The following is a 17,225-nucleotide window of genomic DNA, read 5'->3' as shown; positions in this document are numbered from 1 at the left end:
AAAAAACACTCACTAAAGATGACATACAAATAGCCAAAAGGCATATGAAAAAATGTTCAACATCCCTCATCGTAAGGGAAATGCAGATCAAAACAATAATGAGATATCACCTAACCCCAGTCAGAATGTCTAAGATTAAAAAAAAAAAATGATATGTGTTGGCGGGGGTGTGGTGAAAGGAGAACTCTTTTACACTGCTGGTGAGAATGTAAATTGGTCCAGCCACTGTGGAGAAAAATTGGGAGATTTCTCAAAAGTCTACAAATAGAACTACCATATGATCTGGCAATCCCATTCCTTGGCATCTACCCAAAGGACAGAAGAATTCTTCCTTGGAAAAGTGCTTGCACATCAATGTTTATTGTGGCACTTTTCACGATTGCTAAGACAAGGAACCAACCCAAATGCCCCCATACGGATGAATGGATTGAAAAACTGTGGCACATATACTCTATAGAATACTATTCAGCCATTAAAAACAACAAAACGCTGACTTTTGACAGAAAGTGGAAGAATATGGAAGATTTACTGCTAAGTGAAGCAAGCCAGGCTATGAAGGAAAGACACTGTATGTCCCCACTTAATATATACTGAGTGTCCACACTCTGTGACTGAAACTGACAGGCTAAAGGATGTACAAACACAAGAGATGGGTGTGAATGCCAGATGTGGTGTGTGTGGAGGAGTGGGACCTGGGGAAGGACATTTGGAGGAGGGATAGGGAGACAGACCATTGTCAGGACAGGGAGGTAGTGTTGCTATATTTTGATCAACTGAACCCGGGAGAAATGTTCAGATATTGAAATGTTCACCTTGTAAGCTGAATAATGTGATTGTATGTATAAAAAAAGTAAATAAATAAATAGATAAAATTTTAAAAAAGAAAAATTTGGGTCATTAGTCAAGAGTGGCAACTAGATGATTTTTCTATGATACTTTCTTGATACTTCAAATATATCCTCTAAAAGCTAATCAACACTCATGCCTATACCACTTAAGAATCACATCTCGGGAACCAGCAGTTAGCGTAATGGCTATGTCGCTGGACTCCCACGTAGTTGACCGCACATCGCATACCGGATCCGGTGGCTTAAAACTCACGCCGGGCGCATGTGCGTGTGTGCCCAAGATCCCGAGAGGAGAATGGAGGAGAAGGGATTGCGGCATGACCATCCCCCCTGGGGGGTGATTTCTCACTTTCTGTCTCTATGTCTCTCTCTGTCTGTCTGGCGAGCGTATGCGCCCTATAGCAAAAAAACCTCTCCAAAAAAAAAAAAATCACATCTCCAACCTCTGAAGATATTGCAACTAGGGTGAAGAAGGGAGTGAGCAGTAGCTGAAGATACAGTTTCTGCACAAGACCAGCAGTAGCTAAATCAAGAGAGAGGAGGTGGGCAAGAATGACTTCTCTCTTTTTAGGTTTTAATCAATACATTTATGACAATATTTCCAAACCTAGTATCATGAAAGAAATCCTATCAGTTAATTTAATTCTGAAAAATATACAAAAAAAGTATACATTTATAGGAGAGATGGTTCCCTGAGTCAACTAAATTGGCAAATATAATGTCTTTACCCTTGGCTGGAAGACTATCAGTTTGGTATTTGTGTGATTTAAAGTGTAGTTGTTAGAAATTTTTGTGATTAACAAAATTTGGAATTAATCATCATTCAATTATATTTATTTATTTAATTTTTAATAAAATCTTGTAAGCACACAAGAAAGATAAAAGTAGAAGGGAAACTTGATGGTAAAAATTACCATGGATCACTGATCTTGGCCATTCATACTTTTCATAGTTCTACCTAGCCCCATCCCCATAATCCCATGCCAATGGATGTCACAGACAGGTCACTGTTCAGTTCTGGTCTTCTCTAGATGTCAAGCAGAATAAAAGGTATTTTTCATGCTTAGAAAGGAACTAAAAGGACTTCTTGCTGATCAAACTGATGTGAAAGGGGTCCCTTACTCATACAAATAGGTAGAAAGTATAAATTAGAAAGAAAAAAACATAGTTGCATTATTGCTTAACTTTTAAAAAGTGTGGGAGATAAAGAGAGAAAGGGAGGAAAGACACAAAGAGTGGGAAGGCAAAAGAGGAAGAGACAGAAATCTCCAGAAACCTGAGGGGGAGGGGGATTTAAGCTAGAGCAGAAAGTAAAAGCTGATGTTGCAATAACCCATGGGATTTTGAAAACTCCAAGTTGAGAAAATAGCTGAACACTGGTCTATGACCCCTGAAATCCAGAGATCAAGCCAGTATGGATTTGCTATGCAGATTTGCTGCCCAGACACTTGCACTCCACTTTCAGAAAGGAAAACAAAAGGAGAGAAGACCATAATGAGAAACTACATACCACAACTTTATGTAACAATAAACCATAAATAGCTTAAAACTCAATGGAACACACGGAAAGTAGAATGGTTGTTGCCATGGGATGAGGTGAGGGGAGAACAGAAAGTCCTTGTGTTTAATGGGTACAAAGTTTTCATTTTGCAAGAATAAAAAAGGTCTGGAGATGGATGACCATAATAACAAAACAATGGGACTGCACTTCATATTGTTGAATTGAACACATTCCAAGAGTACAGAATGGAAAGGAGGGGAACAGCTACAGCAGAGAAACCTGATAAAATACACCTAAGCTAGGTGATGAAGTCAACCCCATAGTGGTAAGTCAAGTTGATAGCATGTATTCTTGATGTGAAGTGATGAAAATGGGACTTTATGATATTCTTCCCCCAAACCCAGAACCTCAGTTTAACTGTGAGAAACACATTATCCAAATCTCAATTGAGGGTCATCTATAAAACAGCTGATAATTGCTCCTTAAAACTGTCAATGTCAGCAAAAACAAGGAAAGTATAAAAAACTGACAGCAGGAGGAGCTCATGGAGACACAATGACTAAATATAATGTGGTGTTTTGAATAAGATACTAGGACAGAAAAATGATATTAAGTGAAAACAGGAAATCTGAATAAATTATGGACTTTTAGTTAATAATAATATATCAATATTTGTTTATTAAAACAAACACACCATACCTATATAAGATGTTAGCAGGGGAAACTGGATGTGGGGTACAAGGAAACTCTGAACTATCTTCATAATTTTTTTTGCAAATCTAAAACTTTTAGATAATAAAAGAATCTGTTTTAAAAACTCTGAAAGGATTAAATAGAGTCAAAGACACAACTGAAGAGAAATACTATGAACTAAATAGAATTGAAGATACAACTGAAGAGAAATACTATGAACTAAAAGATGAATCAGAGTAGGGAAAAAAAAACAAAATTATTCTCAAACAAATGGTGAAACTTCAGAGATCATCATTAATACAATTGTATTTTTAAAAAACAACTATAGAAGCCTGAAGGAAGTGTATTAAGGGTACTATTGTGATTAAATCTTCCATATTTGTCCATTAGCAGTAAATCTTCCATATTTGTCCACTTTTCTATCAAATGCTAGAGTCTCATTATATTTTATGGCTGAGTCGCATTCTGTAGTGTATACGTGCCACAGTTTTTCAATCCTATTATCTGTTCATGGACATTCGGGTTGGTTCCATGTCTTAGCAATTGTGAATAATGCTGCAATAAACATGCATGTGTAAGTGTTTTTATTCTGACTGTTTTCCTATTATTTGTGTAGATACTCAAGAGTGGAATTGCTGGATCACATGGTAGTTCTATTTGTAGGTCTCTGAGGAATCTCCATATTGTTCTCCACAGTGGCCATACTAATTTACAGTCCCACCAACAGTATAGGCATTTTCTTTTTTCCATAGCCTCACCCGAACTTATCATTTATTTTTTAAACCTTAGCCATTCTGACTGGGGTTAGGTGGTATCTGATTGTGGTTTTGATTTACATCTCCCTTTGATAAGTGATATTGAGAATTTTTTCATAGATTTTTTTGGTCATTTGTATGTCTTCCTTAGAGAGTTGTCTGTTCAGCTCATTTGCTCATCTTTTAACTGGGTTAATTTTTTTTTCCAAGTAAGCTTTATGAGTTCCCTGAATATTCTGGTTAACAGTCTCTTATCTGAGGCATAGTTTCCAAATATATTCTCCTATTGTGAGAGTTGTCAATTCACTCTAGTTATTATTTCTTTTACTGTGCACAAGATTTTTAATCTGATGTAATCCCACTTGTCTATTTTTAGGATTATTATCTTTCTTTTGGGGGTCTTATTTTAGAACTCTTTGCCTATTCCAGTGTCTCCAAGAGAATCCCCTGTGTTTTCCACCAGTAGTTTTCTAGTTTGAGGTCTTAGGTTTATATCTTTGATCTATTTTGAGTTAAGTTTATTTTTGTTAATAGTGAGGGATACAGGTCCACATTCATCTTTCTGCAGTTGGATGCCCAGTTTTTTCAGCACCATTTACTAAAGAGATTTTTTTTACCATTGGATTGACTGGTGCCCTTTGTCAAAAATCAGTTGACTGTCTGTATAGGGGTTTATGTCTGGGGTCTCTATTTTTGTGCCAGTACCATGCTGCTTTGATTATTACAACTTTGTAATGTAGTTTGGGTGAGGGAGTGAGATGCCTCCTACACATTGCTCTTCCTGAGAATTACTTTTGCAATATGGGGTCTTTTATGATTCCAGATAGGTTAGATGATTGTTTTTTCTAAATCTCTGAAGAATGTTTCTGGTCAGGACCAGCAGATTGCATAATGGTTATTTCACTGTACTCCCACATGGCAAAATATGGTTTAAGTCCCAGACTTGGTGGCTTAAAACTTACACTAGGTGTGTGTGCATACATTCTCAAGATCCCGAGAGGAGAATGGAGGAGAAGGGATTATGGTATGTCCATTCCTTCTTGGGGGGTGATTTCTCACTTTCTGTCTCTCTACATTTCTCCAGTGAGTGCACAGGCCTTAGAACAAAAATGTCTCTTAAACACACACACACACACATACAAGAATGTCTCTGATAATTTGATTGGGATTGCATTAAACATGTAGATTAATTTGGGTAGAATTGACATTTTTATATATTAATTTTTCCAATCCAGGAACATGGGATGTCTTTCCATGTATTTATGTCACTTTCAATTTATTTTTTTAGATTTTCTTGTTTTCCTTGTAGAGGTTTTTTACTTCTTTGATTAGGTTTATTCCTAGTTATTTTATACTTTTTCTGGTTATTGTAAATGGGATTGCTTTCTTCAGTTCTACTCTAATCTGCTCATTTTTGGTGTATAGCAATGCTCTAGATTTATGTATGTTGATTTTGTATCCTGCCATTTTACTGTATTCATTTTTCACTTCCAGAAGTTTTTTCATGGTTTCTTTTGGGTTTTCTATGTATATAGTTACATCATCTGCAAAGAGATAGTTTTACTTCTTCTTTCCTTATTTGAATGCCTTTTATTTTATTGTCTTTTCTGATTTAATTGGCTAGGACTTCCAGTACTTTATTGAAAGGAAGTGGAGAAAGTGGGCAGCCTTGTCTTGTTCCAATTTTCCGTGGAAAAGCTTTCAGCTCTTTCCCATTCAGTATCATGTTAGCTAAGAGTTATTCATATATGGCTTTTATTGTGTTGAGAAATGTCCCTTATGTGCCAATTTTGTTGAGAGTCTTAATCATGAAGGGATGTTGTATTTCATCAAATGCTTTTTTGCTTCAATCTATATGATTATATGGCTAAATATTCTTTTCAATTCAACATAATACATTTTTAAAAAACTGGCCAAGTAATATACCAAAGTTAATGTTCATCTAATACCAAAGAATTGACATTGTGTTGACCATGTTACAACCAGTATGCAAGAAAATTAGAACTTAGTAGTTCAACAGTAACTCCACACTTTTGGAGACTTAAAGAAAACAATAATGACTATAGAATCAAAGAAAGCATAATGAAAATTGGAACATGTTTTGGCTGAATGACCATTAAGGCACTACCTGTGGTTCCCAACTTATAAAGTTTCCACTTAATATTTTTTTAATTTATGACTACATGAAATACCATTTATTTGTTTTTAAGCAAAAATAACTTTGACCTAAAATAATAAGGGGTACATCTATTTTCTACTTTCAATGCAGTATTCAGTACACTATATGAGATATGCAGTGCTTTATTATATAATGGGTTTTATTAGATGATTTTCTCGAACTGTAGGCTAATGGAAACATTCTGAGAACAGAATGGGCTAGGCTAAGCCATGATGTTTGGAAGGCTGTATATATTAAATATATATATATATATATATGTATATATATATATTTGAGAGGTTTTTGCTATAGGGTGCATGCGTTTATCAGGAAGAGAGAGACAGACAGCAAGAAATTACCCCCCGCAGGGGGATGGTCATACCGCAGTCCCTTCTCCTCCATTCTCTTCTCAGGATTTTGGGCACACAGCACATGCGCTCAGCGTGAGTTTAAGCCACTGGGTCCGGGACTTGAACCAAGGTCAGTTACATGGGAGTCCAGCAACATAGCCATTACACTAACTGCTGGTCTTTGGATATATTAAATATATTTTGCCTTAACAATATTTTCATCTTATAGTGATAGGTTTATTGGGTCACATCACATCAATAGAACTATTATATGTAAGCTGAGGAGCTTCTGTATTTCAAAACTTACAGAATGCAGCTAAACCAGTGCTCAGAGAAATGTAGCCTTAAATGTATACATTAGAAAATAAGAAAGACTGAAAATTAAACCAGAGAGAGAGAGAGAGAGAGAGAAAGAGAGAGAGAGAGAGAGAATAATGTTAAAACAACATCAGAAAACTGTTTATATCTGCAGGGAAAGAAGAGAATGTATTGTGGAGAGGTACAAAACAGGTATAACTGTATTGATCATTTTCAAAATTATTTTAAACTAAGGATCTGAAACAAGTATCCACAATTGTTAACATTTATGCGATGTGGGTGGAGAGTATGTTTGTGTTTATTATCTTATGTCATTTTGAATACTTGAAATATTTGTTAGTTAAAAAAAATAAAACAAAGAAAAATTTCAGAACCAACCCTAAGGAAAATAAATAAGCAATTTTTTTTCTTCTTTTTACTTTTCCAAGTATAAACAGCATCAGTCTTAGGTCCTGTATTTGTAAAAGAAATAACAGTAACTCTTACTTTTCACACTCAAAGAGAATCACGTACCCAGCAGTTAGCTCAGACTTTGGTAGAGTGTGCTTAAGAATGTTGACTGCCATTATAATTTCTTCCTAAAATCAGAAACTTATGACAGGGACCAGCAGTTAGCGTAATGGCTATGTCGCTGGACTCCCACGTAGTCAACCGCGGTTTGAGCCCTGGACCCGGTGGCTTAAACTCATGCCGGGCGTGTGTGCATGTGTGCCCAAGATCCCGAGAGGAGAATGGAGGAGAAGGGATTGCAGTGTGGCCATCCCCCCTGGGGGGTAATTTCTCGCTTTCTCTCTCTCTCTCTCTCTCTGTCTGTTTGGTGAGCATACGAGCCCTATAGCAAAAAACAAACAAACAAACAAACAAACAAAAAACCTCTCCAAAAAAAAAAAAAACAAAACTTATGACGATCTACTTTTATCTTCATATCAGTCTAAGACTTGGATGAGAAATCTTTGACCTCAGTTCATTTAAGTCCTTAAAAAAGGGGGTGTTCACTGCTACAAGCAATACTTTTAAGAACAACAAAAATCACAAAAGACCAATCATGTGGTACGAATGGTAGAGTAGAGCTGCATTGGGCTGGGGCCACAAGGGAGGCCTGGGTTTAGTTCCCAGACCAACCTAAAAAGGCCGAGTATATTAGTGTGGACCTATAATCCTAACGAATCCATGAGGGTGGGACAAGAGAATTGCGACATGGTAAAACACTATGAAAAAACACCTATTTCTCTTTCTTCTTTATCTCTCTCATTAACAAAAAAAGAAACATTATACATTTGCAATGATTAAAATGACACTACTGTTATAAGACACTGTAGGACATTATTAGTTTTTCCTTATTATAACCACTATGAAGTTTTCCTGATGTCTTTACATCCCTTATCACTACTTCACTAAAGTGCTCCATTTGAATCCCAAGCCAGTGAGATGATCGGCATTAGCAGCAGTACTGTCACTAGCTTTCTTCGGCATTATATGCCATGTGTTTTTTGCAACAACAGTCAAGGAGATCTCAAAAGGTCTGTGGGAAAATGCAATCAATGTATGAGTTTATTTTTGAAATCCATGCATAGAATTTTCACAATATACATTTCCACAAACTTTTTGAAGACCCCTTTGTATTGTAAGGTTCCAGAAAGTTAATCAGTTTAAACATTTCTCTATCAAACACCTCATTTGTGACCAAAAATGACATTCAAACAACTCCACTTAAAATTACGCAACTATAAAAAATGAATTCACACTTCCTTCTTTTAAAAGAGAAGTAATTCCAGTAGGAAGCACTTCATAGAATATTTCTTTGTTCTAACCTGCTGCCTAACCCAAGTGAATATGAGATTGCTAAATGGATCTATGGTTTGTGAGAATGGGAACAGAAACACAGCCTTTGAAACTCTTCTTGGCTTATATTTTCCCACACACATTAATCAAAGCAGTAACTCAGAATAGTTTTGATTACATTTTAAATATATTCCTTTTAAAAGATGCCATTATGACAGAGAAAGGGTAATAATACTAGCATCAATGGTCATCACTCTTGGTTTTCTATGAATGAGGATCTTCTGAGAATGACTGAAAATTGCGGGGTTTTGATTATATTAAAAACAGAAAGATTTTTTTGAGACTGCAGTCACAAAGGTAAATTGTAAACAGTAGTCACTAGATTTGGTTCTTTGTTTTTTTTTCTGTCTTGTTTTTTTCCTACATCTTAAGTAATTTACTTTGTAGTAAATTACACTGTCCTTAATAGATATTTCCTGTTTTTATTATTCTTTTCCACAGAAATACTACACATTTTTCCATATACAGTATTCCTTAGATTAAGCACAATGACAAAGAGAGAAAAGGAGATTGGAAAAGATATTCTACATCCCTATGTCCTGAGAGTAATATTTTTAACTCTATGTAGCATTTACAAAGTATCCATAAGTGCAGCAAGAATGAGGAGAGAATCAGCCTTACACATTAGCTTATGTGCGTTTATGGATGGTGGCCACACTGGGGTGAAGGTCTGTAATATGGCTGGTCAGGATCAGCTATTGTTTCGTTATTATGAGGGCTTTTCAGCTGTGGGGAAGGCCCTGACTGAGGTGAACTGTGTGATGGCATATAGATAGGAAGATTTTAGAGCTAAGAGCAGATTCCAAGATTATATTCTTTGCTAGAATATCCACAGCCATTGTTTTTGGCAAGTAGTATCTAATAATAATGGTTACTATTACTCATGTCTTAGGTGCCAGGGACAGTCTAAATTATTTTAAATCATCCAACCAACTATTCAAAATAAATTGTTACGACTGTAAAGAAGAAGCTGAGGTTTAAATGGTTAAATAATTCGTCCCGGATAATACAACCACTAAGGAGCGTAGAAGGATTTGAACCAAAAATATTCTAACAAGGAGTATATACTTATTTTTCTAACCACATTACTCTCATTTACCTCCAGATTTTGAGTATTTAAGAGTTAAGAAAGGAGAAGTCAGGGTGCCAGATGGAGGTACAACCATAAAACAGGATGCTCTGAAAGGCAATTCCAGGTGAGAAGGCTCCTGGTTTAAAACCAGGAATGAGTATGCCAAGCACCACGATGATGATCTGGCTAAAGCCAAGGGTGGACTGCAGAGTGAAGAACTTGTTGGGGATGTTCTCTCTCTCTCTCTCTCTCTCTCTCCTCTCATGGAAGAAATAAATAAACATAAAAATAAAAAAGAAAGAAAGGAAGGAAGATTTAAAGGGATGAAAAGTCAGTAAGATCTGGGTGACATCATTTAGTCCAGAGATACTGGTGTCAGGCATCAGCTCATCAGTATCCCAAGGGCCGTAGCAGGATCACAAATATGTACTCATAGCGGTCAACTTCTTTCAATATCTTCTTTAGCCTGTCGTTTCTGCCACTCATCTAGTAGAAATTCTCTATTAACAGTGCTTGCTTTTGAGAATGTTTACAGGAGGGCCTAAGAATAGACTAAACTAAACTCATATGTCTGAGACAACTTTTAAAACACAGTTAACCCTCAAGGTCCAATCAGATGTTCGTGGTGTATTTTCTTGTTTCTCTGCAAACTCTCATTTTTAGGCAAGTTTACTGGAACAGAATTCACGGGAAGCTGAGTAAACCACAACTTTTGCAAAATGCAGCATCAGCATGAGGCAGAAAAGTGTGTAGGCAAAGCATATGGCATCCCTGGAAACTCTATCACTTCCTTTTTGGTATATTTAGCATAGAGAGGTAGAAACTGGCTCATCCACCACACAGAAACTTTGCTTAGTAATTCCAACACTGTGATTTTCCAGGCTAGTAAAACTGGGATCTCTCCACTTTTGCTTTTCTGTATTATTCAGTACTTTAGAGATTAAAAGGGGAACCCATCCAATATCTTCATTTTAGAAAGGTTGATCATGCCTATTCTATGCAGGCCTCACAGGATCCTGTTGCCCAGAGCACCAACCCCCAACTCCAGCTGTGTGTCCGAAGCCCTTTACAAACTGCCTTTACCTTTCATCTGACTCCTTTCTCACCACCCATTGCTCTAAACTTGTAAAACATCCTGCATTCCTCAAACCACGAACTTTCATAAGCTGTAATTTTGTCTGTTCTTTTTCCCACCTCCTAGCCTTTCAAGGCTTAGCTCAAACATCTCTGTCCACATGACGCTCCTGTCTCCTGCCTCTGAGCTTCTTGATAGAAGAAACTGTGTCCTATCCATTTTACTTGCCTGACACGAAACAGGCGCTCAATACTTACAGCTGAAATAGGAGAGCTCCTTGAAAGCCTCGCAGTGATGACACTGCTTTTATGAGCTGACCTACGTTTTCCAGACAGCCTCACTCTGGACTTGTATGTAAGCTGCAGATCCTGGGTGGTAGAAAATCCACAGGGGCATGAAGGATATCAGAAACTTTTCCCATAGCCCTTCTTCATCAGGCCAGCAAAGAATATCAATTTCTTAAGTTTCCACATTTTTCACCTTCTAAGGCATAAAGGTCAAATCAAAGGCTTTGTGGCAGAGGGATCTGAGCATGCTAGGGAACAGGGGCCATGATATTCTTCCTCTCACAGCACCCATCTGCCCCCTCTGTGCTCCCTGTCAGGCAGGAAGGAGCTGGCCCCATCCTATATACCACTGGGCACAGGCTGTGTTTACTCTTACAGAAAAACGGTATATGGTACTATGCATTATGGTATAAAATATGTAGTAAATGATAAAATAATAACAGCAATGGCGTGAATAGACAGCCTTCTGCTGGGAATGATTCTGGAGCCCCCCGTACTATATCTAAACTAAAAGGAAGAACTCATTCTAAGTGGCTCACTTTTAATCTCAGGGACATATTTTGTAGATCAATCTACACACAATTTGTCTTTTTATACATGCCAATAGAAAAAGTCTGTTAGCTGAATATGACACAAGGATACTAAGTGTATTTGTGAAACTTTTAAGTGTGTTAAAATCTCAAGAAAAGTTCTTGGAAATTCCTGGCTGATAAAAAAAAAGAAAAAAAATGTGTGTATGTATACACACACACACATACACACACACACACACACACACACACACACACACACACATATATATATATATATATATATATATGTATATATATATATACATGCATATATAGAAAGTGAGATTGGTCTTATGGAAAAGCCAGACAGACACTACATATTTTGTCACTAGAGGATATAACATATCTGAATAAAAATGAGAAGACCATCCTCAAAAATACATAAAGAACCAACCTCATAGCCTAGTGGTTAAGGGAGCTGGATCCCATATAGCCAACCACAGTTTGAATCCTGGCCCGGGAAGCTTGAAAAACACACTAGGCATGTGTATGTGCAAGGCCAAATTGTAGACAAGATGGAGAAATGAAGGAGAAGGAGTTAAAGCATGACCACACTCCATTCGAGGGTGCTTTCTCTCTCTGTCTCTCACTTTCTGGCAAGTGCACATGAGACAGTCATAAATGCCTCATGCCTATAAACTAATTTTTAGAAATAACAAAAAAAAGGAAACATTTTTAAAGATTCTAATTCTTTTACTCTTCTAGGTATCTGCCTCACTGTGTGCAGTTAAAAAAATGTCAAAACCAAAATTTGTTCAGAAAGAAGTAAACTATCTACATATTAAAATTAAATTAATAAAAATAAAATTTAATATTGGGGAAAATACATTTAAAGTAAGTTGATTTGCTGGGTAGCTTCTTAAGAAAATGAATTATTGTCTGAAGGTACTGAGGACAAATGATTTTAATAAGACACTTTTCCCAGAACCACCATTCTCCCTTCCTGAGTTCACTAGAAATTTGTTTCCAATACATCTCACTTCAGTAATCAGGTAATACTGCTAATTCTAATTCCTTTCATTTCCTTAGGCCTGAAAATTGTAACCTCATAGATAATGACACCGTTGAAAGAATTTAGGGGTGGATGGCAGTTTATTTTTCAAGTGCCAAGCAAACACTTTGAAGCCTTGCACCTTTGCCTATGGGCTTTGTCCACTGCCACCAGCACATTCCAGGAAATGACATTTCAAATAAACAGCTTCAAGTTCAGTAAACCACAAACACAAAAAAGTATTCGACAGCACTTCACAGCAAATAGCCTTCTGTTGACAGTTACTCAGGAATGACTGATTATATTTACAAAGCACAAATAACTCTTCTGTTACATTAATTGAATATAATTTAAGCTGATGGCTTGGGCAAAAAAAGTTAATCTATAAAAGTGGTGAAAGCGGAGGACAAAGGAGAAGGTAATAGGAGGATGAATCTTAGAAAAATATTCCCAAATATTGCAGAGCCCCACTGGATTAACACTTCATATTAACAAGGCCCGGTGAGAGACTCTGATATGGATGCTGCCTGACAGATCGTCCAAGGAACAGCATCCAAAAAACAATCTCATTTTTATTGGAAAAAGAAATTGCCACAGAGCTTTATTTCACCAATTAAACAGTTTGGGCTCAATATAATTAAGCAATAAAATTATAAACCCTTTTCTTGGCCTCAAGTCCAAGGCTTTATTTTTTATTTAAGTGTATCAGTAATTTTTATCCAAAACTCATACATCACTTGGACCCAGCTCTTCATGTGAAAATACATAGACCATTCGCAAATAGAAATTCACATAAATTTAAAATTAAATAATAAGACTCAATGAGTGCTGTCACAGGAAGTGGGGTGCAGCGTAGATACTGGACAGTCAACATAAGCAGGATGTGGAAGCAAGAAATGGCTAAGAAAAATTTAAGACTTCTGAAAGTTTAAAATAGAAGAAAGTAGAAGGATCACTGGGTTTCTATCACACAAGGCATGGTGATGTAAAATAGTAAAGGGAGGGCCCAGAAGGTGGTGCAGAGATAAGACAATGCTCTGTGAAGCCAATTCACATGGGAAGGTCCTGGGTTCTCATCTGGAGACATCCCTGAACACACTAGGCATGCATCATGTGTACCTGTGGTCTGGGGCTAACTGAAGCTGTGGGTGGATCATGTCATGAGGACCCTGTTGGAGGAATCTACCCTTTTTTTTTTTTTTTTAAGCTTTCTATAGGGTATGTGTGCTTGCCAGAGATAGACCGAGAGAAAGAGAGAAGGTGAGAAATCATCCTTCCGGTAGGATGGCCACACCTCAATTCCCTCTCCTCCATTCTCCTCTCAGGATTTGGGCATGCAAATGTGCTTGGCATGATTTTTCAACCCACTGGGTCTAGGACTTGACCATGCAGTCAGTCATATGGCAGCCAGCTGCCTTAACCTCCACACTATCTGCTGGAACCTATCTTTATATTAATCTCTCTCTCTTCTCGCCCTCTCTCTTCCCCCACCCCTCATCTCTCCTGCTCATAGAAGAAAGAAACTTATAAAAATAGTTAAGGGTAAGGATATTCTAGGGACACTGGAGCAATTGGATCCAGAGTTACACTGGTATAACTAACATATTGTTAGGAGGCAAAGGAATCACTAATAGGGATCACTAATACAGATAAGGTTGGGTGGTTTTAAAAAATACATCCATCCTCTCTTACACATTATAAAATATATGGTAGCATCAGAGTCAGGCTTATTAACTTATAAAAATTAACATTTATTGAGAGCTTGGCTTGGATCAGGCCCTGTACTAAGTATGTTATGTAAATAATCCATTTAATTCTCAAATCAACCCAATGAGAGGAGCTATTCCCATTTCACAGGTGAGCAAATTGAGGCTCAGAGAGGTTAAGTACCAAGGAAGCTAGGAAGGTACAGAGTTGAGATTTGAATGCAGGTATTATGGCTCCATGGTCTAATGTTTTTAATAATACACATGCAGCTTCATAACATTTTGCCAAAAGAAATATTACTGTATTTTAGAGTTTTATTTGTATGTTTACATAGGTTTTCAGAAAACTTTCAGAGAACTAAGTCCTGAATTTAAGAAGCTGATCATTACTATCAAAAGCCACTGAAGCCAACATACTTTCAGCTGGACAAAAAGATGTTCAGTTTACTTTTGCATGATATTTGACATCTACCCATGCAATTGAATTCAACTCAATTAACAGTAATTTACAATCCTATGCTGAGTACCAAAGGAAAAAAAGCCAGATTCAAAGCCTAGATAAGACACAGTTTTACTCCAACCTCGAGCAAATGAAATGTTTTGGAAGCTTGTGGTTGAATAAAGATGAAGAAAATGAAGTCCAGAGAGTTAAAATGACCTCCCTAAGACCAAAAAAAAAAAAAAAAGAAAAGAAAAAAGAAAAAAATGTTTGTAGTAGAGTGACCTAAAATCCAATTCAGATAGGTCTTTTTTTGTTCCACCACTCTGCTTCTAGTGAAGCTGGTTGAACACACTGAGATAAAATTAAAATTAAAGTCCAAATAAATATGCTCTATAAATATGCTCTGTGCTCTATAAAGAGAAAAAAAATGTCTAACTTCTACATGCTTTACTCTAAAACTCGCTTCATTTTGGAATGGGGAATGATGGGAAGGTTAGAAAGAAAAGACAGCCAAGGAAATAATTTTAAGGAAAGGGGAGGAAAAGGGAATTCATATAGTCTCTCAGATCTTCTCTGAAGGAATGTGTGTTTTCCAGTTTTATTCACTTGCCAATTGCTCAAATTCGGCTGAATTCTAAAAGTGCATGTTGAAACTCTATATTGATAACCATGTGTGTAGGCCTCTAACCCTATTGTAAGGGTCTTAAAAGCAGAGGCATACTTTAAATCTCTCTGGGTGCCCAGTTTTTGCAAAATGCTTTATTAAAAGCATAGTAGATGCTCAGTGAATCTTCCCTGTCATATATGGCAATGATGCTAAAAGTGTAAGTATACACAGTGTAAGATTACCAGTCATTCCTACCCTATATGTCTCCTTAAAAAAAAAAAAAAAAAAAAAAGACAAAAAGGCAAACAAACAAAAAAAACCCCAACTCATATTCAGATTACTTGGAGATTTTCTATTATTTTAGTAGCTCTTAAACTGGGACAGTTGTTCTCCTCTCTCCTTCAGGGATATAATTTAGGGGTGGGGAGGGTGCTACTGGCAACTAGTGGGAGAGACCAGGGATGCTGCAAACACCCCACCATTCATGAATAGACCCAACAACAAGTAAGCTAATCCAAAATGCCAGTAGTGCCGAGGGTGAGATACACTGACTGAATTAGAAGTAAAATAATGCATGAGCACCTTTCCACTTCTCCACTTTAAAATACAGATAAGGTTGGACCAGCAGGTGACATGGTTGTTAAGGCAAGTGGCTGACTTTGTAATTTGAGTTCTAACCTGGCAACTTGAGAAAGGCACTGGGCTGGGCACATGTGCACGCAAGCCCAAAATCCCAAAAGGAGGGAGAGATGGAGGAGAAGAAACTAGGCTGTGACCATCCCCATTGTGGGGATGCTTCCCACTTTTCTGTCTGTCTTTGGAGAGCACATGTGCCCTCTAGCAAAATAAACGAAATAAAATGAAACCACAATTAAGATATAAATAAAAATGATACACCAAAGATTTGACCCAAACAAAAAAATCTCAGCAATTTCTGTGAAGAAAATGGATAATTATTTAATGGGACAATTTACAAGAGTAGAAAGGCCCAATAAAAATGTGAAGAAAAACAATCTCTTTTTTGGAGAGGTTTTCGCTATAGGGCACGTGCGCTCGTCAGACAGACAAAAAGAAACAGAGAGACAGAAAGCGAGAAATCACCCCCCAGGTGTGATGGCCATGCCGCAATCCCTTCTCCTCCATTCTCCTCTCGGGATCTTGGGCACGCACGCACACGAGCCCAGCGTGAGTTTTAAGCTACCAGGTCCAGGATGCGAACCGCAGTAGACTACGTGGGAATCCAGCGACATAGCCATTACGCCAACTGCTGGTCCTGATAATCTTAAACATATATGTTCTTAAGTAAGCAAAAGAATGTCCTAATCTTTACTGGGTATAAAGTTGAGGCTACTCTACTGTGATAAGATGTGTAAGATATTCTGATGATGGGCATTGTAAAACCACCAAGGATCTGATTCAGACGTGAAACTCTGACTTGAGACTATTTCATTATTCCTAACCATGCTCAAAATCCACCTTTTGCGCCCTGAAAAGAAATGTATATTTTTTGCTTTCAAATATAGCAATCAAAATAAACTGTCTTTTCTATATAGTCCTTCCTTTTTATACCTGTCTACCTTTTCTCCATGGCTAGATTTACCAAGAGGGTTCAATTGTTCAGCCTGAACCTATTACTGTGGATTTAGGAATCTTTCTTTCAGTCCTGAGTTCCTCTCTGTGTTTCAATAATAGAAAAATAGCCAGCCTTTATCCATTATCCTAAAAGGATCATAATGACTTACAATAAGAAAAAATAAGTGCTGGGACCAGTAGTTAGCATAATGGCTATGTCGCTGGACTCCCATGTAGTTGACCATGGTTCGAGTCCTGGACCTGGTGGCTTAAACTCATACTGGTTGTTTGTGCATGTGTGCCCAAAATCCTGAGAGGAGAATGGAGGAAAAGGGATTGTGGAATGACCATCCCCTCTGGGGGGTGATTTTTCACTTTTTGTCTCTCTGTCTCTCTGGTGAGCGCACGTGCCCTATAGCAAAACCTCTCAAAAAAA

The 17,225-nt window shown here is 37.3% G+C and overlaps 1 protein-coding gene across 3 annotated transcripts in view; it reads right to left on the bottom strand.

The window, feature by feature from the left end:
• CPQ (carboxypeptidase Q) overlaps positions 1-17,225 on the bottom strand; it is a 580,759-nt gene that overhangs the window by 163,399 nt on the left and 400,135 nt on the right. The window lies entirely within an intron of this gene.

The sequence above is a fragment of the Tupaia chinensis genome, unplaced genomic scaffold (assembly GCF_000334495.1).
Source record: "Tupaia chinensis unplaced genomic scaffold, TupChi_1.0 Scaffold138407_1, whole genome shotgun sequence".
Taxonomy (NCBI): Eukaryota; Metazoa; Chordata; class Mammalia; order Scandentia; family Tupaiidae; genus Tupaia; species Tupaia belangeri.
Note: the sequence above shows the minus strand (reverse complement) of the source record. Positions and strands in the feature narration are given on the sequence as shown.